The sequence below is a fragment of the Dermacentor albipictus genome, unplaced genomic scaffold (assembly GCF_038994185.2).
Source record: "Dermacentor albipictus isolate Rhodes 1998 colony unplaced genomic scaffold, USDA_Dalb.pri_finalv2 scaffold_14, whole genome shotgun sequence".
Classification (NCBI taxonomy): Eukaryota; Metazoa; Arthropoda; class Arachnida; order Ixodida; family Ixodidae; genus Dermacentor; species Dermacentor albipictus.
Window position 1 is genome coordinate 4,157,121 of NW_027225568.1, and position 25,001 is coordinate 4,182,121.

The 25,001-nt window shown below is 44.7% G+C and overlaps 1 long non-coding RNA gene across 2 annotated transcripts in view; it reads left to right on the forward strand.

The window, feature by feature from the left end:
* LOC135908886 (uncharacterized) overlaps window positions 1–23,838 on the forward strand; it is a 44,720-nt gene extending 20,882 nt beyond the window's left edge. For both annotated transcript variants that reach the window (XR_010566479.1, XR_010566478.1), the window contains 2 exons: window positions 30–206; window positions 23,645–23,838. This is a non-coding gene — a long non-coding RNA (uncharacterized lncRNA). The remainder of the gene's footprint in view (window positions 1–29; window positions 207–23,644) is intronic.
* The last annotated feature ends 1,163 nt before the right edge of the window (window positions 23,839–25,001 follow it).

Here is a 25,001-nt window from a genome sequence, read left to right on the forward strand (position 1 = left end):
GTAAAAAAAACACTTCATCTCTATTGCAGGTACAGATTGGTGTGGGTTTTGTGATGCCACTCAACAAGTGGCATTAGATGTGGCATGGCATCTGTGGACACCAGTGCAAGCAGGTGAAAGTAGCCTGACTGGGCAGGCCTGCCGGACAATGTGCCATGCATCCGGGAAGCTTCCGGCAACACCGGAGAAAGTGGCTGCTTTGAAGAGTAAGTCGACAGTCACCTCATTTAAGAAACATAACTGCATATCTACAAGTTATCTGAATGAGTTAGCATTGCATCATGTATACAGAACGACACGAAATGCCAAAGCAAGAATGAGCCAAGTGCCTATATGTACATCTTTTGCTTCTGCTGTATATGCACTGTGTCTCAGCGCACAATTTAAATGTCTCTATGTGTATGAAAAGCAGCACAAGGTAATTTCGGGATATGGGTTTCTGGCGAAAACCGCCCACAAAGTTTCCCCCATAATCAGTTTGAATGAAAAACAATCAAGAAAGTCGGGTGGCTACACGAGCGGTTAATTTTGACAGGACCGTGGCAGCTTGCATTCACCTGCTGCTTATTGTCTTAACAGAAGTGAACATTTAAGCACCTCATTGTCTTTGAAATTTCTAATGTAGACTTGACATGTGTTATTGTAGCTTTTCATGCTGCAGCTTTCATTTCACTGTTCTTGAAATAATGCTCAAGAAAATTGGGTTCCCACACAGCTTGGCAAATCGTATGTTCTAAACGAAGCTTTTTAAACCACTGCTTTTCTAAAGTGTTGACTGTGGTCACCTGATTTGCGGCTTTACAATCTGCAGCATTCACAGCCATGCAATTTCAAAACACTATTCTGATTATTGTGATGTAAAAGTTATAAACAGGGATAAAGTGCTTCAGAAAGGCTGGCCAACGTTCGATAGGAGGACGTATCTTCTCAAAGGCCACCTCGTCATCCTGGGCATGTTAGTTTTAAAGTGTTAGTAGAGTGACGTCACGTGCGGTTTTCGGGTGTGGCTGGTTGTAAAGGGAGAGACTTGAAGGAGAATGAGCGCTGTCACCTTATGTCTGTAAGCATGATTCCTAAGACGAGGGAACGAGAGTGGGAGTGGGAAAGCGGGGAGAAAAGGAGAAAAAAAAGAAAGACATCAAGAGGGAAATAAAGAACAAAAAAGAAAAAGAAGGGCATATAAGGGTGTTGGGGAAGCGAGAGGTTAGGGAGCATTCAGGGGTGTATTAGGCAGCATGTTTCTGCCGCTTTAGAAGAGCCGGTCAGGTGGTCAGTGCGTGAGTGACAAAAAAGACCCCAAAAGAGATCAGTTGACAGAATGACTTGAGTAGTGTAGCAGCAATGCGTTGGGTAATTTCGAAGGAGTTAATGTGGCGACAAGGAGTCTGGGATGCAATGCATGTGGTAGCTGGAAGGCAGAGGCATGGTCTTTTAGGGATGTTAGTCCCAGTAGCTCAACATAGGTGTCGTCACAGCGGTATACAGAAGTGGCAATACCCTGTGTGGCTGAGGCACCGAAGAAGGTATCCTGGCGTCTGGGACTTTGGAATGTATTGGTGAGGGGGTTCCGAAAAAATATAATAAAAATCGGACAAATATGGGGGCGAACCGAAACTGGAATAACAAATAAGAGGGTGGCATGAGCAAAAGTGGGTGGAAGCAGGTGTACATGGGAAAACATATTTATGCGAACATATTTATGGGGATTCTAGAAACAGATTTCCTATTGCGCTGCACTGACAGGCCCCACACATCCCTACGATACATAGACATATTCATAATATGGGGACATGGTCAAGACAGCCTAGATTAATATGTAGGATTTCTAAATTCTTTTCACCCAACAGTAAAATTCACATCAACATCTTCAATGGAGCGCATAAACTATCTGGACACAACAATATACACTGACACTGGGACACTAAAGACAATGCTGTATAGGAAACCTTTTGACAAACAACAGTACCTAGAATATACAAGCCACCGTTCTACACATTGCAAAGAAGGCATCTTTAAAGGCCAAGCACATGGCCACTTCGCATTTGTGTTGAAAACCAAGACTACATAGATAGACTTGATCACCTTAAAAAAACCCTATCAAACGGGAACCACCCAAAGAGTGCCCTTCAGAAAGCCTACACCGATGCAACCAAACTTCACTGAGCCGAGGTGCTCAATCCCCACCCTAGGATCACAAAAACAGCAACTCTTCTTACTACTAAATTCTCAAACGCACTCCCAAACATGAACAACATCTTCAATAAATACTACCCAATTCTCACCAGCAACCAGAAACATAAGATTTTTCCCGCCCTGCCCAGAGTAGTCTTGAGATGCAACACTAATATTAAGGATAGTCTTGTACATGCCAAACTAAGGACAAAAACGAAGTTAGGAACGAGTCCCTGTGGCCGCCCAGGTGCTCTACATGCTAACATATCTAATCTACTAATACAGTAAAAAATTGCAGCATCAAATTACTCAAACAAGGTAACTTCGAGTTTCATCTGCACATCAAACAATGTAGTCTATTGTCTAGAATGTGCCCCTTGTAGCAAATAATACATAGGTGAGATTGGACAACAAATTCATAAAAGACTCAATGGTCACCGCGCAGATACAAAACACAATTTACCTAAAGCAGTAGCCAGCCACTTCCTTGCAGGGGCGTCTGCGTGAGCAGGCGTTTGGTGTGTTGCGACACCACGTACCCGAGCACATGAGAGTTGGACCCTCCCGCGTGTAGCCGTGCGCGGCTTAGCCGTGTCTGGGGAAATGGGGATCCTGGGGGTTAAGCTGATGCTGGGTGTTTGGACCTTTAAGGCAACACACCGGTGGAGGCAACACACCTCTTTGGCCTCGGCTTCACATAGACGGCACCTCCAGACTGACCCACCTGGAGGAAATCGGCAGTCGCCGATTTCTCCTCAAACCTTCGTCTTTATCTCTCACTTTTTGACATTTCCTGTCTTCTCTCTTCCATTTACTTCCTTTCTCCACGGCGGCAAGGGTTAATCTTGTGTGGCTATCCTACCTTGGGTACTCCATATTTGGTTATAGTGATGGCGTACGACTGGCGTTGTGAAGACTTGTACGCAAGCTCTGCCGCGTCCCCTCGTTTGGCTCCGTGGTGGGCAGTCAGCGCTGTTGCCGAAATTTTCGTATTTTCATGGAAACCTCTTTCCCCCAACTTCCTGATCGCCCTCAGAAACGAGGGCGCACCAAAGATTTATTCCAGTTTTTCGGACACCAAATACAGAATTTTCCCTGCTTCCATAAAGTCTAACAAAGCAGTGCGAATCATTTCACCATTCCTTGTTTCAAAGTTCCTGACTGATGTTTTTGGTCCAGGTTACAAGGCGTGAGGATGGCAAGCGGCTACCTCCTCTTGGAGTTTCGCGATGTAAAACAATATGAAAAACTACCGAAACTAGTGTCATTTGGGGAGACCCCCATAACAGTAACCCCGCACCGTACAATGAACACCACCCGTGGTGTGTCGGATGATGATTTGCTTGAGCTCACTGAAGCGGAACTCCTGGGGGGCTTCAGTGAGCAAAATGTGATCAATGTCAGAAGAATTAAGATGAGGCGGGATGGTAAAGAGATTCAGACGAAGCACCTAATAATTACTTTTGGATCAAGTATCTTGCCCGAGTCAATCGAGGCCGGGTACATCAAGCTCCGTGTTAGGCCGTACGTGCCAAATCCACTACGATGTTTCAAATGCCAGCGCTTTGGTCACAGCTCGCAGAGCTGCCGAGGCTACCAAACTTGTGCAAAATGCAGTGCTCAAGAACACACCTCTGAAGCTTGTGAGAACGCTCTCCACTGTGTAAACTGTGACGAGGAGCACGCTGCATACTCACGGTCGTGCCCCTCCTCTAAGAAAGAAAATTGTAACAATCAAAGTAAAAGAGAATATCTCATTCAAGGAGGCACGCAGGCGGGTTTCATACCTGCCCAGGAAAAGTTTTGCCGATGTTACGCGTCAGGGGGCAGCGACACAACGGCCACCGGCGGCTGTCCAACCCACAACCAGCGAGTCGGCAGTTACGCCATCTGCCCCTGCAGCGGTTGCAGCTAGCGCTGCTCCATCAACCCAGCAGACGGGGCCACCCACCCCGAAGGTGGGCCCAGCCGAGGCTGCCCCAACCTCCCCGGCCCCTTCCAGCGCTGGCAACAGCCGGCGCAGCCAAATCCCTCAGGGAGCCCCATCGTCCTCGGGCTGGTGGGCACAGGGGTCTTGCCCTCCAAGGCGGGACTCTCTCTGGGAACTTCTCGCTCTCAAGAGCACGTGTCCAACGCCTCACAAGACACAGTGGACACTACACCTATCCACAAAGCGCCTAAGGGGCGGCGAGGTTCGCTCGAACGCTCAGAAAAAGGTCACATTCCCGTTACAGGGCCTGGAAAGAGCTCTGTGAACTAAGGCATCACTTCCGTTTCCGTACACACAGCACTGCTTTACTTTAAATATGGACACACAAATTATTCAATAGAACGTCAACGGTCTTAAAAACCTTGATGACGTACAACAACTCATCCACAAACACAATCCAAAAGTGCTGTGTTTACAGGAAACACACTTAAAATCAAAACACACAAACTTCCTTCGACAGTACACCATTTTCTGCAAGGACCGTGATGAGGCTAACACCTCGTCCGGCGGTGTAGCAATCCTTGCAGGCAAGTCCGTAGCTTGTCGCCAGGTAGCCTTACAGACGCCCCTCGAGGCAGTGTCAAATAGAGAGATTATTTTCAATAAGTTGGTAACTGTCTGTTCCATTTATATACCTCCAAGCTATCACCACCAAAAAAACCAATCTCTATAACCTGATAAATCAGCTCCCGGAACCCTACGTACTTGTGGGTGATTTTAACGCCCACAACACGTTGTGAGGAGACGCGCGTTGCGACGCAAGAGGCCGACTTATTGAAAATTTTATTCTGACCTCTTGTGCCTGCCTATTTAATAAGAAGGAACCAACATATTACAGCCTTCAACACAATTCATATTCATCCATAGACCTAGCAACAGGCTCTGCTTCCGTTCTACCTCATCTTGAATGGAATGTGATCTAGAATCCTTTTGGAAGTGACCACTTCCCTATAACTTTAAGATCACTAATGCAGCATGACAACACTCCCCGGTTTCCCATTTGGAAATCGGCATCAGCTGACTGGGAGCATTTTAAAGAATCTACTCATATACCATTCGGTTTTATAAACAATTTTAGTATGATGAAGCTGTCGCATATTTTACCGCTTTTATTATTGATGCTGCAGAAAAATTTATTCCGCAAACAAATGGTGGTTCACCCAAAAGACATGTTCCCTGGTGGAATGATGAATGCAGAAGTGCCCGAAAAAGGCAGAATAAGGCATGGGGAATATTGCGTAGGTCGCCGAATGCAGAAAATCTTATCGAATTTAAACACATAAAGTCACAGGGAAGGCGCATACGGCATCTGGCGAAGAGAGAAAAGCTGGGTGAGGTTCCTCTCGAGTATCAGTTATTTCACACAGGAGGCGAAAGTTTGGAATGACGTAAGGAAGCTAAAAGGGCAGCAAATAAATCTATTGCCTTTAGTGAACGATCAAGTAAATACTTTAGAAGAGCAGGCAGACACCCTAGAGGAGCACTTTGAGCGTGTGTCGAGCTCAATCCATTATTCCCAACCCTTCCTTAAACATAGAGAAATAGAGGAACGTAAGCCAATCATAAGAAAATGCAGACAGAAAGAACCGTATAACCGACCTTTTAGTATTGCCGAGTTGAGAGCTGCCTTGAACACATGCAAAAGTTCTGCTCCGGGACCTGACAGGGTCACGTAAGACATGATCAGAAACTTGCATGCTGACACACAAGCCACACTACTCGCACTTTTTAACACAATTTGGGCTGCGGGATACCTCCCATCCACATGGAAGGAAGCGATCGTAGTTCCTGTTCTGAAGCTGGGAAAAGACCCTTCCTTGGCGGCAAGTTACTGTCCGATAGCTCTAACAAATTGTCTGTGTAAGCTTTTTGAAAAAATGATAAATCGCAGACTTATACATTTCCTTGAGCTCAACAATATGCTCGATCCTTATCAGTGTGGCTCCCGAGAAGGGCGGTAGACAACCGATCATCTTGTGCACATTGAAGGAAATATCCGCGATGCATTTATACATAAACAGTTTTTCCTATCGATGTTCCTAGACATGGAGAAAGTGTATGACACGGCATGGCATTACGGGATCTGGCGAGACCTGTCAGAAATTGGCATCTGTGGAAACATGCTGAGCACAATTGAAAGCTATTTGTCAAATCGTACCTTCCGAGTAAAAGTCCGTAATGCACTTTTTGGTCCATTTGGTCCAAATTTGGTCCATTCCATACAAAGCAAAACTAATTCTCCGTTCCAATGAATTTAGATAGGATCTTCGAGGTTCAGCACATCATTTCAGAACAAGGCTGCAAAACACTGACATTCCTTGGAGTAGCTAGCAATCCAACCTCGCATGTCTGACATGAATATCGGAGACAAATCTAAACCTTACTCATACGAAATAGAGGATTTCAGCATGGACCATAGCGTGGACACCTCGAATTACATCAAGCAAGGAATCTGAAGCAGCTACGCATTGTCGTGAACTTTGCGAGGCACATGACGTTTTACCAGCAGCAATGCTTCAAGGATAAAATTAAATTCTACGGTTTTAAATGCCGAAATTCCAATCTGATTATAGGACACGCCGCAGTGGGGGTCTACAGATTAATTTCAACCACCTGGAGATCTTTACCGAGCGCCCAGTGCATGGTACATGGGCATTTTTGCATTTCGCCCCCATTCAAATTCACCCACCACGTCCGGGATTTGATTCCACTACCTCGTGCTTAGAAGCACAATGCCAAAGCCACTAAGGAACCACGGCTGGTGTAAGCGCAGAGGATAGGACGAACGTCAAAGTTATGGTTAATAAGCAATACACGTGTCAAGGCCACACAATTCGTGGAAGTTGCATACTCTTCCTCCGAAATTAATAACAATTTACGCAAAGTTTCAGAAGCTGGATAACTACACATCAACGCACCGGCTACTCATGCGAGGGAATAATTTAAAGTGGCATTTAAAGAATTGGCCTAATAATAATCTGGGCATTTAAATATTTCGCTCGGCTGGAATGTGAAGGCAAGTGAGCAATGTGTGCGACTGCCGATGCACTTCTTTCTTTTAAATATCTTAAATGTTCTAATATTCAGCGTTATTCAGTTATGAAAGTGAATTCATTTCAACCATACAAAAACCATCTGCTAGCTTTACGTGCTACAACATGTTCAATATCGCCCATCAGTCGTGTTATTACGCAATACCACCTGAATAATCCACTACATGGTGAATTGCTATAACACAGTTATTCCTGACATATGATACAGAAAACACCGAATTGATCGTTACCTGCATATTAGAAGGCACACGGTGAACCTCGAGGCTACCACCGTCTGGTGCCAGGCTCGTTGCACGGTCCGCGGTAGTTGCGTGGTCTTGCACTGAACCACGCTGTCCTTGACGCCCATGTCAACGAGCGGGTACCACTCGGCCCTCGGGAACAGCCTCCTGGATTGTCCTGTGAGGCTGCCGCAAGTGCGTTCGTCGACCTTGTACCACGGCTTGAGCACAAGGTCCCAATTGTCTGGGAGGGCGTCCTTGATGGTCCAGTTACTGAACGCGTAGGACACGTCATCCTTGGCCCTATCAGGAATTGCAGCGAGTGCAATCGAGAAAGGCGTCTTGCGGGATGGCGTCTCTTCCGAGATGGTTAAAAGGCAGCCTCGGAGGAGACGGTGAATTTCGATGCCGCCAGGTACACCCATCCCCATGACAGGTAGCAGGACGATGCCGTTCCTTTCTGCGATCGTTCCAAGTGCGTCCGCCACGATGAGCTGCGTGTTCGAAAGCACGAGAGAGATTCTCCTTTGTCGTTTGGGTACCGCGTGCCAGCGCGCGAGGGAGTCGCCTCCGCGTCGTTCTTCTTTTTCCTTTCTTCCATTTCTAAGCCTTGTGAGTTATGGCGCTTTGGTAATACGCCATACTCTGGCCCACTCGCGAGCTCTAGCGATCAGTGAGGTAAGCTACTGCGGAGCGTGTAAAAGCGGCAGTCAGTAATAATAAAAAAAATCTACAAAAGCGTGTATTTGGCCCATTCGGACTTTCCTATTGAAAGACGTTAAACGATGAAGACTTTCATGAGACAACCGCTGTACAGATTTAGACAAAAAGTGTTGCATTTAATAAATAAAGTCAGGGGTTATCTTGTGTGGGAAGCAGAATATCAATTTATGGCTGGACATATTTATAAAAAAAAGATGAATAAGAACGGGTAAGTCCAAAAAATATGTACACACAAATTTCACAAATGCGTAGCTCTGCACCAAAAAACAGGTAACGCAGTTGTATAAAGTGCACCTGACAGCACATTTAGCGGACAGTTATACCTTACATATAAATTCATAGGGCTGTGTGAAACTGTTACAATGTTTATAAGTGTCTTGCGAAAGTCAAAATAAAAATAGTGGCATAGTTGAGAAAGGTGTATCACTGATACCAATTTTCCGCGTTAGGCGTACTATTAGGTGTAGTTTAGAGATTCGTAATATTATTCTTGATTGCTGTATTACAGAATTATAAACATGATGCTTGACTTTGTTGTATTCTTAAAATATCAAAAATTATTACTAAAACACCGGTGGGGCAAGTAAGAAAGGTATTTGCTAGTCTTCCTTGATATCCCCTTTTTCTTTGAAATGCAACAAACCTTATCGAAATTACTGTTGTGGTTGCCGAGGAAAAAGTAGTATGGTAGCTTCCCACGAAAGGTGAAACAACAACGATTGCATTAGCAAATTATTAGACTGCCAGAAGGAGTGAGGACAGTACTTTGGGCCTAACCTGTGAACATTTGCGTATTAACTAATTTAGCAAGCTTTGTTCTATGCGAGCACAGGTAAAGACGGAACACATCTCGCTCGATGACCGCGGACACTCGCTGTCAAAATGTTGGCGTCACGAAGAGCGGCCGATGCAGCGAGAAAATTGAATTTAGTACGGCCTCTTGCTTCAACGCTATGCCTGGCACAAATGGCGCATACGAAACCATCAGCCCTCAGTGATGACGTACAGCTGGCGTTTACAGGACCTGTTCATACAGTCCCTGTAGTGTGCCCTCGTAGGGCTCCATGGTGGGTGGCTGGCGTTATTGCCGAAAACTACATTTTTCTATGGCAAGTTCCTTTCCTCCAATTCCTGATCGCCCTCAAAAAAGAGGGCGCACCGAAGATGTATTCCAGTTCTTTGGTCGTCAAAGACCGAACTTCCCACGGTACCATGTCATCCACTCTGAAAAATCCGATAAACAAGTACGAAATATCTCCCCTATTCTAGTTTCCAAGTCCTTAACAGATGTCCTTGGTCCAGGCTACAAGGTATCAAGGCTGGCAAGTGGTGATCTCCTGTTAGAACTGCATGATCAGAAACAATATGAAAAGTTGCCCAGTCTAGTGTCATTTGGGGATGTTCCATTGACAGTAACTCCTCACCACACTCTGAACACCACCCGCGGCGTTGTGTCTGATGACGATTTATTTATTTATTTATTTATTTATTTATTTATTATTACCCTCAGGGCTTACAAGAAGCATTATAGAGGGGAGGGGCATTAGAATATCAGTACATATAAAATATATACAAGAAGAAGTGAAGAACAGTTATACCGCAAATAATATACAGCAACAAATACAATAGCGCAACAATAAAGCAACAATAATAACAATAAAGCAACAAACAAGCAAATAAGCAACAATAAAGCACAAAAGTAACAAGGCAAAAATAAACACTTAAAAATCAAGTAACAAGAATATCAAAAACGAAAACATGGAATAATAGCAATGAAAGAAAACGATAGCAATAGGTGACAACGTGATAGTGACGCAGTTTTGAAGTAGGCTTATAATTCGTTTGACAGTGCTCTGCGAAAACGGTCTGTATCAGTGATAGCAACTAGTGACGCAGGCAGGTGGTTCCACTCAAGACACGTTCTCGGCCAGAATGACTGTGTGTAGGTGACTGTGCGCTGCGCAGGTACATGAACTTTGAAGCGATGATCGATACGTGCGGAGACATAAGATGCTGGTGTAATGTATCGGGACTTGAGCTCATGGTTATGATAGTAAATTTTATGAAAGAGCGAAAGACGAGATAGTTTTCTTCGGGAAGAGAGAAGGGGAATGCCAAGAGCAAGTTTCATGTTAGTAACGCTAGAAGTACGGTGATAATTGTTAAGAATGAAACGGACCGATCGATTTTGGACACTTTCAAGGATATTTATTAGAGTAGCATGCCCAGGGTCCCATATCGAGCATGCGTATTCGAGGTTAGGCCTGACATAAGTGACGTAGAGTTGTTGTTTTAGTTTCGGTGGAGCTAAAGAAAAGTTACGTCTGAGATAGCCTAGCATGCAGTTGGCTTTCGACGTGATGTATTCGATGTGTCTTTTCCATGAAAGATTGTTAGCAATATACACACCGAGGTATTTGTAAAAAAGTACTGGGTCAAGGGGAGTATCATTAAGTATGTAGGCGGGGCAGGCTGACTGGTTACGGGAAATTCTCATTGTTTTGCATTTAGAAGTGTTTAGTTCCATTAGCCAAAGCTTGCACCATGCTGCAGTGTTACTGAGATCATCCTGGAGTGTTAAAGTATCGTTAGTGCTTTCAATCTTGCGGTATATAACACAGTCGTCAGCAAATAGACAAATGGAACTTGAAATTTGGTTAGGAAGATCATTGATATAAATTAAGAAAAGTAAGGGTGCCAAAACAGAGCCTTGAGGTACCCCTGAACCGACCGGAACTTCAGGAGAATCATTATCATTAATGCTTACATATTGTGTACGGTTAGAAAGAAACTCTCGAATCCAGTTGAAGACCAGGGGATCAATATTTAGCTGGCCGAGTTTTAGTAGGAGTAAGTGGTGGTTAACTCTGTCGAAGGCTTTTGCAAAATCTAAAAATATACAGTCTACTATAAAGCCAGCGTCTAGGAAAGTATGGAGATCGCTACAAAATGTTAATAACTGCGTTTCACATGAGAAGGACTTACGGAACCCATGTTGACTGTTATGAAAAAACTGGTTTGATTCCAAAAAGTTGACAAGATGAGAGAAAATTATATGTTCAAATATTTTACACGGTACTGATGTCAAGGAAATAGGTCTGTAGTTGTATGGGTTATGGGTGTCGCCTGACTTGTGAAGTGGAATCACCTTTCCTTTTTTCCAGTCTCTGGGCAAAGAGCTATTGTTCAGAGATTTTGTAAAAATCAAGTTTAATATAATGGAACTATATTCGGCAGTACCTTGCAAGAATTTGGACGTAATGCTATCAATACCGCACGAAGAGGATCTTTTTAGTTTGTTAATAATAGAGCGGATACCAGATGAGTCGAGTAAAATCGGTTCCATTGGAAAGAAACTAGGTGCTATGAATGGTGGAGAGCTGCCTGAATGAGTGGGGCAAAATGAATGGGTGAAAGCGATGTTCAGTGTAGACGCGCAATAACGGCTTGGGATTATCTCACCTAATTCATTAGTAAGGGTTATACCTTGACTATCGCGGTTTTTCACGACGTTCCAAAAGCGTCTCGGATTCGTTCTGAGTAATGATGGAAGCGTGGTGTTATAGAAATTAAATTTAGTTTCTTTTAAAGCATTGGAGTAGAGTTTTGCTGCGACGGCATAAGCGGACCACTTGTCAGTAGTTGACGATTGTTTTGCAGCACGGAAAAGTCTGCCTTTTTTGTTAGATAGTCGGTTAAGGTGTCTGGTGTACCACGGTGCGTTAGATGATTGATAAACCTTTCTTAAGGGAATGTATTTGTTTATTAGATGAATTGCTTTGAATTTGGGGATGTTCCATTGACAGTAACTCCTCACCACACTCTGAACACCACCCGCGGCGTTGTGTCTGATGACGATTTGCTCCAGTTGACAGAGGCTGAGCTCTTGGAGGGCTTCAGTGAGCATAACGTTGTCAATGTCAGAAGAATTAAGATGAGAAGGGATGGTAAAGAAATTCAAACGAAGCACCTAATACTCACATTCGGTTCAAGTATTCTGCCCGAGTCTGTAGAGGCCAGGTACATCAAGCTTCGTGTCAGACCATATGTGCCGAATCCCCTAAGGTGTTTCAAATGCCAGCGTTGCGGCCACAGCTCGCAGAGCTGCCGAGGCTGCCAAACATGTGCAAAATGTAGTGCCCTTGAACACGCCACTGAAGCATGTAATAACTCTCTCCACTGTGTAAACTGTGATGGGGATCACGCCGCGTACTCGCGGTCGAGCCCCTCATGGAAGAAGGAAAAAGAAATTGTAACTATAAAAGTAAAAGAGAATATATCATTCAAAGAGGCACGAAGGCGGGTAGCATACCTGCCAAAGAGAGCTTTGCGGAAGTGGCGCGTCAGGGGGCAGCGTCACAACGGCCTCCGGCAACTTTCCGACCCACAAATAGTGAGTCGGCAGTGACGCCATCTGCCCCCACGGTGATTGCAGCTAGCGCTGCTCCACCAACCGAGCAGAAGGGACTACCAACCCCGAAGGTGGGCGCAGCCGAGACTGCCCCAACCTCCCCGGCCCCTTCCAGCGCTGGCAACAGCTGGTGCAGCCAAATCCCTCAGGGAGCCCCATCGACCTCCGGGCTGGTGGGCGCAGGGGTCTTGCCCTCCAAGGCGGGACTCTCTCGGGAAACATCTCGCTCGCAAGAGCACGTGTCCGGCGCCTCACAAGAGGCAAAGGACACTACACCTATTCTCAAGGCGCACCAAGTGCCTAAGGAGCGGCGAGGCTCCCTCGAGCGCTCCAGAAAGGGCAGAACCCCCATTACAGGGCCTCGAAAGAGCTCTGTAACCTAAGGCATCACCTCCCTTACTGTACACACAGCACTTATTTACATTAAATATGGATACACAAATTATTCAATGGAACATCAGAGGTTTCCTTAGAAACCTTGATGATTTGCAAGAACTCATCCACAAACATAATCCAAAAGTGCTGTGTTTACAGGAAACACACTTAAAAACCAAACACACAAACTTTCTCCGTACGTATGTTACGTTTCGCAAAGATCGCGATGATGCCGTCGCATCATCGGGTGGTGGTGCGATTCTCACTCATAAAAGTATAGCATGTCAACCTTTACAGCTATGAACGCCCCTTGAAGCAGTGGCGGTGCGAGTTGTTTTGCTAAACAAACTCATCACTATTTGCTCACTTTATATACCCCCACATTACAAATTAACTAAACATGAATTTCAGTCCTTTATAGATGAATTGCCAGAGCCGTATGTTTTTCTTGGCGACTTTAATGCACACAACTACCTGTGGGGCGACCCTCGTATAGATGCGCGAGGACGTCTTGTTGAACAGTTCCTTTCCTCTTCTGGTGCTTGTCTTCTGAATAAGAAGGAAGCGACGTACTATTCACTTGCAAACAGAACATTTTCTTCAATAGATCTTAGCCTAGTCTCCCCGTCACTACTGTCTGAACTTGAATGGGAAGTTAACGGCAATCCTTTCGGGAGCGACCACTTCCCTATACTACTAAGAACATATAAAGAAAACGAATGTCTACCACAGGCTCCTAAGTGGAAAATGATACAGCCGACTGGGAGAAATTCAGAACTCTCACCAGGATTTCATGGAATGACATGTCCTCTTTAGTAATTGATGCTTCTGTGCAGTATTTTACAGCCTTCATTATAGATGCCGCATCTACCGTAAAAACCGGACTATAGGTCAGACCGGAATATAGGTCGATCCCCCAACTAACGAATTCTCAAAATGAAAAAAAAATATTTTTCAATGGCAAAAGTACCCGAAAGACATGACACCCATACCTTGAAACAAATGCGACTCAGGGGGTTGCACAATGATGACAGTATTTATTTAAATGCTGCTCGCATGTGCACCCGGCCAAGTTTTTAGCGGTATCGCGCGACCATCGACACGTGTGCTTGTCATCACCTTATTAACAGCGCTGAGCAGCGAAACAAACAAGATACGCGCATGTGTACACATGCCCTTACTTTCGCTATTTCGCCGCTCCGTGCCGTGATGATAAGGTGCTGACAAACACGCGGGTCGATGGTCGCGTGATACTGTTATAAATTCGTCGGGTGTACAGTACACAGAAGGGCACGAAGTGCGCAAGCGCTACTTCGAATCAGAGCAACGCCTTTAATCAGAGTCGGATGACGAGCGCTTCTCGCTGCCCGTCCATAGGCGCGTGCGATCTCTACCGCTTTCAAACGGATGCATTCGGCAGTCACAGGCAGCGATTTTACGCGCAGCTCGCGGACGGTCTCCGCTACCTTGCCTTCCAGTTCTGCAGTCCGCTGCGATCCGGGACGGAATGACGTTTTCTTTTGGTTGCTGCAAGTTGTAATACATTGCTTTTGCCCCCGCCACTACCGAATGCTCTTTTCGGATACTTCAAGTTAGCGCTGTGCCGCCAGGTTGCCCTGGGCTTCCGCGTACTCGCCTTTTTCTTGAAGGCGACGGTGAATTGACGTCGGCTTCCACTCCCGCTCATTTTGAAACAATGTGAAAGTGCAGCCTTTAATTAATATAACTTTGCGACAATGGAAACGCAAAATACTGGTGCCACAGCGTCGCCACGCTGCCATAGACGCCGCGCTGCTGCTGATGGCGATGGCGAAGGCGGCTGTTTACTTCATCCCCCATTGTTGCAAGATTTCTGTAGTTTTTCCGCCAATGTCCGGTATATAAGTTGAGGGTCGACTTTTCGCGACGGTTTTTTGAAAAAAAGTTCGACCTATATTCCGGTTTTTACGGTAAATGCATATCTGAAGTAAGTGGTTTCGCATGCAAACGGCATGTCTCGTGGTGGAATGACGAATGTAAAACCGCCCGTAAGAAACAAAACAAAGCGTGGGGGTTCCTACGCGCCTCTCCCACTGCGGAGAATCTTATTAACTTTAAGAAAGCAAAATCCGAAGGCAGAAGAACGCGCCGACAGGCCAGAAGAGAGAGTTGGCAGAAGTTTTTATCGGGTATCAACTCTTATGCAGAGGAGGGGAAAGTCTGGAACAGGGTTAACAGGATAAAAGGACGACAAACTTATTCACTCCCCCTGGTAAACACTCAAGGCGATACTCTGCTTGAACAAGCAGACTCATTTGGGGAGCACTTTCAGAGCGTGTCAAGTTCCAACAATTATTCAAAACCCTTTCTCAGATATAAACAAATAGAAGAATGCAAGCCACTCATAAGAAATTGTCGGCAGAATGAACCGTTCAACCGCCCCTTTAGTATTGCAGAGTTGAGAGCTGCCTTGAGTGCATGCAAGAGCTCTGCACCGGGATCTGACAGAATCATGTATGAAATGCTAAAAAACTTACATAATGACACGCAAGTTACACTACTTACACTTTTCAACACTATCTGGGACGCAGGGTACCTTGCGACCACATGGAAAGAAGCCATTGTGGTCCGTGTTTTAAAACAAGGCAAAGATCCTTCCTCAGTGGCAAGCTACCGCCCGATAGCCCCCACAAGTTGCATGTGTAAGGTATTTGAAAAAATGATACATCGGCGACTCATCCATTTCCTTGAACAGAACAAAATGCTTGATCCCTATCAGTGCGGTTTCCGAGAAGGGTGCTCCACAACCGATCACCTTGTACGTATTGAAGGAAATATCCGGGACGCATTTATACATAAACAGTTCTTCTTATCGATATTTCTCGATATGGAAAAGGCATATGACACAGCGTGGCGATACGGGAGGGATCTTGCGAGACTTATCGGAAATGGGCATTCATGGTAATATGCTAAACGTAATAACAAGCTACTTGTCCAGTCTCACCTTCCGGGTAAAAGTTGGCAATGTGCTGTCACGTCCTGTTACACAAGAAACTGGTGTACCCCAGGGTGGCGTGCTCAGTTGCACACTCTTTATTGTTAAGATGACAACACTTCGTGCTTCCTTACCACCGGCCATTTTGTATTCCGTCTGTGTAGACGACATTCAAATAGGTTTCAAATCCTGTAACCTCGCAGTGTGCGAGAGACAGGTACAGCATGGTTTGAACAAGGTGTCAAGGTTGGCAGAGAAAAATGGATTTAAAATCAATCCTTATAAGAGTTCTTGTGCTTTGTTTACAAGAGAGGCCTGGTTCCGGATCCTTGCTTAGAACTGTGTGGACAACAGATACCTGTAAACAAAGAGCACAAATTTCTAGGTGTTATACTTGACAATAGACCCACATTCGTCCCACACATTAAACGTCTTAAAGAAAAGTGTCTGAAAACCATGAACCTAATGAAACTTCTATCCCAGACTACGTGGGGTAGTGACAGGAAGTGCCTAATGAATCGCTATAAGAGCCTCATCCGGTCACGATTAGATTGTGGTGCCGTGGTATATAACTCTGCCGCCCCGAGCGCGCTAAAGATGCTAGACGCTGTTCACCATCTAGGTATCCGCTTAGCCACAGGCGCTTTCACAACAAGCCCGATTGAAAGCTTATTTGCCGAATCCAATGAATGGTCTCTCCACCTACAGAGATCATACATCAGCGTTACGTATTTCCTTAAAGTACGCTGTAATCCTAAACATCCATGTTTTGATACCGTTACCGATATGACGTGCGCTGCACTTTTCAGCAACCGTCCCTCCATAAGACAGCCTTTCTCGCTGCGTGTTTCGCTCTTTGGGAGTGGCAGGTGATACAATGTGACATATCCTTTATAAAAGTTACAAAGCATGCTCCTGAGGCCGAAATCAGAATGCATTTCCTAGAACTTCAGTAGAAACGTTCCTGCGCAGAGTTCTACACAGACGCTTCGAAGTCAAATGCCGGGGTATCCTATGCAGCCGTCGGCCCATCCTTCTCGGAATCCGATGTACTGCATCTGGAAACAAGCATCTTTACGGCCGAGGCCTACGAATTACTCTCTGCCGTGAAGCATATAAGAAGATCAAAACTTACAAAAGCAGCGATCTATACAGACTCTCTAAGCGTCGTGAAGGCCCTAATGTCACTCTACAAACATAAAAATCCCGTATTCAATGAACTGTATTCGGTATTATGTAAAGCGTACTCATCTAACCAGAATATCATAATATGCTGGGTGCCTGGCCATAGGGGAATCGAAGGTAACATTCTCGCGGACGAGATGGCCACGTCAATCACATCGAAAGCTGTTAACCCTACTGCTGGTGTGCCTGTCACAGATCTGAGGCCTTTCTTACAAAATAAACTGCGAAATCACTGGCAGTGCACGTGGGACGCGTAAACAAATAACAAACTGCGCGTTGTAAAGCCCCAGTCAGGTTTTTGGCCCTCCTCAACAAAACCTCGGCAACAGATGTCCTATTCTGTCGCCTCAGAATAGGACACACATTTGGGACCCATCATTTTCTACTTCCTGAAAGTGAACCTCCAACCTGTGGCAGATGCGGTGAAAGGCTGACCGTCCTCCATGTCCTCTTGGAGTGTCGGAAAGCCGAACCTGAAAGAAAGAAACATTTCCCCTTGCATACTGTAATTACATCCCTCTGCACCCGGCTATGTTTCTTGGTAAGGAACCGCTTTTTAACACCAAGGTACTCCTCGACTTCTTAAAGGATGTAGTTCTACACGCTATAAGCCCATTAAATTCGTAGAGCATCCTCGCTCCAGAGGATGCCGCTGCGATAATTGTTTTGAATAGCACATGCCTCCAGGCCCTTGTGCTTCAAGGGCTCTAAGGAGGTAGTAGTGCTCTAGCATTTCCTTTAATCTGATATATTTTACGTATCGTATCATTCTTTTTATATGCATATAAATGTTCATAGTACAAGTCATACACCATTGCCATAATTTTATTATACAGATTTTACGCACCTTAGAGCGTATATTTTAAGGCCCCTTTACAGCCACGTCACACCAATTTCACAGTAGTCATAATTACTCAGCAAACTCATTACCACAGACATGGCGCTCTTTGGCCATACCTGGCCCTTGCGCCATAAAACCCCATACATCATCATCATCATGCCATCGGCCATTTTTTATTCCGTATACTAGACGATATACAAATAGGCTTCAAATCCTGCAACCTCACAGTATGCGACAGACAGGTACAGCAGGGTTTGAACAAGGTTTCCAAGTGGGCAGACAAAAACGGATTTAAAATCAACCCCCACAAAAGCTCTTGTGTTCTTTTTACTAGAAAGAAGGCCTGGTTCCAGATCCTTGTGTTCAACTGTGTGGACATCAGATACCTATCAACAAAGAACACAAATTTCTAGGTATAATACTAGACTCCAAGCTTACTTTTATACAGCACTTTATATATCTTAAAGAAAAATATCTAAGAACAATGAACTTACTTAAAATTCTATCCCACTCAACATGGGGTAGCGACAGGAAGTTTCTGATGAATGTTTATAAGAGCCTAATTTGATCACGATTGGACTATGGTGCCCTCGTATATAACTCTGCCGCTCCGAGCGCACTAAAGATCCTAGATCCTGTCCACCATCTAGCTATCTGCTTAGCCACTGGCACTTTCAGAACAAGCTCGATTGAAAGCTTATATGCGGAATCAAATGAATGGTCCCTCCATCTACAGAGAACTTACATCATCCTTACATATTTCCTGAAAATAGATTCCAATCATCAACATTTATGTTTTAACACTGTTAACGATATGACATGTACTACACTTTTCCATAACTGTCCCTCTGTAAGACAGCCTTTCTCGCTTCGTGTGAGGGAGCTTAGTGATGAAATGCGAGTCCCACTCCTCGAGCTTCGCCTAATGCATCCAACCAAGCTGTTACCACCTTGGTAGTGACAGCTGATAGAATGTGACATATCTTTTTTAGAAGTAACAAAACACGCACCAGAGATAGAAATCTGAATGCACTTTCTAGAACTCCAGCACAAGCACTCCTGCGCAGAGTTCTACACAGACGCTTCGAAGTCAAATGCTGGGTTGTCTTATGCTGCCTTCGGCCCATCCTTCTCAGAATCTGGTGTACTGCATCCGGAAACAAGCATCTTCACGGCCGAGGCCTATGCAATTCTGCCTTCTGTAAATCATATAAGAAACTCAAAACTTCAAAAATCATCGATATAAACAGACTCCCTAAGCGTCGCGAAAGCCTTGCTGTCACTCTATAAACACAAAAATCCAGTAGTTAATGAATTCTACACCGTCTTGTGTAAAGCGTACATATCTAACCAGCATATCACTATATGCTGGGTGCCTGGCCATAGGAGCATCGAGGGCAACGTTCTGGTGAACGAGATGGCCACGTCTATCGCATCGCAAGCCGTTAACCCTACCACTGAGGTGCCTGTCACAGATCTGAGGCTTTTCTTGCGAAGGAGGCTGTGGGACCACTGGCAACGCATGTGGGACGTGGAAACGGATAATAAGCTTCACCTAATAAAGCCACAGTTAGGACTCTGGCCCTCTACTACAAAATCGCGCAGAACAGATGTCCTATTCTGTCGTCTGAAAATAGGACACACATTTGGCACACATAGTTTTCTACTTACTGGAAGAGAGCCACCAACCTGTGGTAGATGCGGGGAGAGGCTGACCGTACTCCACGTCCTCCTGGAGTGTCGGGAAGCAGAATCTCAGAGAAAGAGACATTTTCCTTTAGCATACCGGCAGCACATTCCTCTTCATCCTGCAATGTTTCTCGGTCCAGAACCGCTTTTTAATACAGACACAGTCCTAGGTTTCCTCAGAGATGTGATCTTGCATGTTATTAGTCCCATACATTCGTAGCGTTTCCTCTCTATAGAGGATGCCGCTGGGATAGTACTGTGTAGCACCTGCCTCCAGGCCCTTGTGTTTCAAGGGCTCCGGTGAGCCAGTTGTGCTGTAGTTAATTTTTGCATCTTATTTGTTTCTTATATCATATCATTCTCCTGCATTGCAGTGTAAGGCTCACAGTACTCGTCATTAGACATCGCCATAATCTTATAGCACGCAGAGTTTACGCTCTTTGCAGCGACTATTTTAGGCCCCTTTACAGCCAAGTCACATCTTCACAGAACTCGTCATTCTACCACGAAATTACTAACACTGTCTTGGCGCTCTTTGGCCATACCTGGCCCTTGCGCCAGTAAAAACCACACATTCATTCATAGCCAGCCACTTCAATGAACATATGTCATATATGTGACAAAGCAAGGCTCTATATACTATAAATTTCTGCTCACCTCGCTAGAGGAAATATATGGAATCATACCACATACACAAGCTTAAATGCCTACATCCAATGGGAATCAATTTAACACATAGCAACTTAGAATCTTTAAAACCTTTAAAGCTGTAACTTAAATCTGAAAGCCGCAGGTCATCAACCAAGGCACTAAACACATTGTGCCAGAAGTTAAACTTAATTCTTAACCTCACCTATTCCACCGTTTCCAATTTTTAGCTGCCTACTACTTAATTTAATATATTCTTTCAGGTTTTAATGTTTATATCAAATGTATACGACCCCTTTTCCCATGTAGACCTGCGTATGCCCGCTTTTACTCATGTCACCCTCCTATTTGTTATTCCGGTTTCAGTTCCCCCCCTTTTTGTCTGTTTTCTATCATATTTTTTAACACCCTCACCAACACAATCCAAAGTCCCAGACGCCAGGATACTTTTTTCTGCGCATCAGCCACACAGGTTCCAGTTCTGTATACCATCATGACGACACCTACGTTGAGCTACTGAGGCTAACATCCCTAAAAGACCATGCCTCTGCCTTCCAGCTACCACATGCATTGCATCCCAGACTCCTCGTTGCCATATTAACTCTTTCAAAATTACCCGACGCATTGCTGCTACGCTACTCAAGTCATTCTTTCAACTGATCTCTTTTGGGGTCTTTTTTGTTACTCAAACACTGACCACCTGACCGGCTCTTCTAAAGCGGCAGAAACGTGCCGCCAATGACCCTCCTGAATGTTCCCTAACCACTCACTTCCCCAACACGCTCCCATGCCCTTCTTTTTCTTGTCTTTTTTTTTTTGGCTCCTGGCATCTCTTTTTTTTTCTCCTTTTCTTTCATTTCTTTTCTCGCAGCCTTCCTATTCTCACAGTCTTGTGCCCTCGTCTTAGGAACCATGCTTACAGACAGACGACAGCGCTCATTCTCTTTAAAGTCTCTCCCTTTACAACCAGCTACCGCTGACAACAACCACACATGACGTCACTCTTCTAGCCCTTTAAAACTAACATGCCGAGGCTGACGAGGCCGCTTTTGACGAAGATAGCGCCTCCTATCAAAACGTTGGCCAGCCTTTCTGAGGCACCTCATCCCTTTTTATAACTTTTATACCACAGTGTGCTATTCCATCTGTCAGCCCCTTTTTTGATTTTGGATGTTCTGATTATTGAAATTTGTAAGATCGGCCTATCAGCACATTCGGCGTACTTTCAGTGATCTCATTTTATTTAAGCATAAGAATGAGGAAAGAACTGCTACACAAAGAAAGCACCTCGTACATTAGTCGCATGTAGGCTCTGGCCTGGATAGCTGATCTTGTTCTACGCAAGGCATCCTAAAATTTTCATGCCTCTTGTCGGTGCCAAAAAAAGCAAGGTGCTGCGCATCATGCAGAGTTCCAGCGCTTTCCGCCAGCCTGGATTAGAATGGACTATATAGTGTGGCTGTAACTGGCCTTCTTCTGTCAAGATACAATTGTTTTATGGATCAAAGGACCAGTAACTCTTGTAGCCGCATCAGCACTCTGCCGCAGATTTCATTTCCTACAGAAATATGTGTTTTTTTTTAAGAGACAAGCATGAAAGATTGCTCTGTATTATGTTAAGATGCTTCTTTAGGCTTTTTTTACATTGAAGATGCAGGTTAGCTTAGCAAAGTAGCAATATGGGGATTGAAAAGTAGAACCCAAAAAAATGGCAGATCCCATGCACTGTGAGAATCGATGTACACAAAGCTTTGTACACTGTTTGCTTTGACAATAATTAATGGAATTTTTTCAGCGTTTAGTCCAATACGAGAGTGGCAAGTTGATGTTAAACGTCACCTTGCATGCACCACTTCTGTTTGTCTGCATAGTCCACAGAACACACAGGGAGACGTGTTTGCTTGAGGCGTTGTTGCGAGTCATTGTTGATAATCTCTGAGAGAGCATTGAGCGTTGTCGTTGCCCCACATGGCGCACCGCATCATGGCAGAAATATTAAACGTTAATTGAATTATGAGGCTCTGCATACTTCAATTAGTTATTATAATTGTATGTATACAATGTATACATAAGTTCGCGGTCTGCACTACATTTCACTGCGTAGCGAAGACGCTCCTGTTCTGCGTGACGCTTCTTTCGGGCCTGGGTGTCCTCGACGTCGAGCGCACGCCTTGGAGCCATCTTGCTGGCGCGTGTTAATGGGCTCCTTCTCATACATGGCCAACACACTGTTGAGATTCCAGCTCAAAGCGCTCTCTTTAGGCTAAGGACGATTCTAATGTTTACACTATCACAACCCAGCATCTGTATTTTTCTCGCATAGAAATTAAAACAAGCACAGCACGTGCAATACACACTAACTGTGAAATGCTGGCGCAGTAGCGCCGGTCAGGATGTGGAGAGGCGAGCGCCATCTGGTAATGTTGCAAGAAATCCAGCGGCATGCACGACAAGACCATAGCAGCAGCAAAGTCCGTAATGTTGTGAGAAAATTTAATTGTGGTGTTTTACGTGCCGAAACCACTTTCTGATTATGAGGCACACCGTAGTGGGGGACTCCGGAAATTTCGACCACCTGGGGTTCTTTAACGTGCACCTAAATCTAAGCACACGGGTATTTTCGCATTTCGCCCCCATCGAAATGCGGCCGCGTGCTCAGCAGCCCAACACGATAGCCACTGAGGATGTTGTGAGAAGAGGCACAAAAGTTTCACTTTAAAACATTGGTTGCCATCATTTGCAGCTAAATAAAGCTTGCAATCCAGCCATTACTACAGTTTTTACATAAAAATTTTTATGCCTATATGGCAAATGCTAAAGTTACGATCTCCTTCCTCACCACTGCACAAGCAACAACTAAAGCTAACAAGTGATAGAATGGACAAACCAGACAGCTTGCACCTTGCAGCTCTCCTACATGCGTTAGAGACAGTGTAGCCAAATTGTGGCTCTCCCAATTTGACAGGAATTTGGGTGGTCGAGAGCAGACAAATTATGCAAAATCAGAAGCCAAATATCCACCCCGTAAGGCTTTGAGTATAGCTGCCATGTGATTAAATTTTGCAGTTAAGCCAACCTACCCATGAGAAGAGGCATGGCTTTGGCAAAAAACACAAAAATCCCATGTAAATCTGCAAAACAATGTGATACATGTGTATGCATTCTCACTGCAAATAAACCTGTGCTGGCTTGTGCACTGGGTAGCATGTGTGTGTGTAACATTTGCTGCATTTTGTTAACTGAAACTTTTGTTGAGCCGATCTTTCACTTGAAGTGATTGCAGCAGATTTCCTTCATTCACTTATTGCTACATATCATTGCGAAAACAATTTACTTCTATATTTATTGCACTCTTCTTTTAGACTGCCTGGATAAATACATAAGTGACCATCCAATGGGGCCACGAGCACCACATCCGGAGAACCACCTTGCTTCTCTGCGGAAGCGCCTTCGGAGCTTTCTTTTACAGAAGCAGGTCGCCGGCACAAGCGAGTGGAAAAGTAAATACAGTATAAGTCCGGTGATGTTTTTTTTTTAATAAAGTGTGATGACATGCTACGTAGTATGGTGCTTTACAAATTGATTCTTTATGGCATGAAAATAGCCGCATCTTGGCCACATGTACCTACAGATTGTACACTTCACAAGACTCAGCATCACATAAAGATAGCCCGTCATGAACTTCCGAATAGCAGTGGCTGCTCCTTCAATGCATCACGCAACTTGCCTTTGATGTGCTGTGCCCACGATGATATCTAACCCAGTGCCCACCGTGCCAGCCAGCGCCCACCGTGCCACCCGTCACGCAGCATGCTACCCATTACCATAATCCACCATGCCCAGCATCGGGCAAATTTTTATTAGGGACGTAGTACTAAAATGTCATAGCGTATTGCTCTTTGTGGGAATTTTACATTTTTGCGGCCGCACAACCTACACAAAAGTTAAACCGGACAGCAAGGTTTTTCTACTTACACCCTGCATAGAAATTGCAATGAAAGCAGGCACAAGCCCCTCATTCTAAAGATCTGGCGAGTTACATTTGCATCAGCAGAAATTTTGCTGACATAAACTGCGAAGGTATACAAATGAGAAAGTAGAATGTAATTGCACAAAACAAGTTTGCTGGCAGCGGTGTAGAAAAACATAAAATATTTGAGGCTTCAGTTTCAATATCAGTGAAGTCCAAGGTGCAGAATGGCAGGATGTTTCAGTTGGGGTGCAGAAAATCACCGTCAAGTTGTAAATTCTGGCCATAAAATCAATTGTGCTGTGCCCCTGTTTTCACTACGTCACAATTCTCTTTAATTTGGACACTTGAAGAAAGTTGTTTGCGGTATAAAAATACACCATACCAAAATATCCCACGCGACTTTATGATCCGATGCTCAAAGCGTCGCACCCTTTTATTTGCCGTCGTTATTGTGCTACCTGGGTTCATACCAAGGTGGACTATCGAAGGAGAGATAAACCAAATGAACAAGAACTTGAAGTTCAAGTTCTTAAGTTTGTGAAATAAGCTGCAATATGGAAAATTTTCCCCTGTTGCAAAGAAGTCGCACAGGCAATACCAATGCGCACGAAAGGCAGCACTCTTCGTTGAGAAAATACAGACAGTTCATACTATGAAAAGTACAATGACCTCTTGGTTGATGAATAATTTATGCTGAACCCTTGGTTAAGCTACTCTGAGGAAGTTGGTTTAAAAGAGTTGTGTTT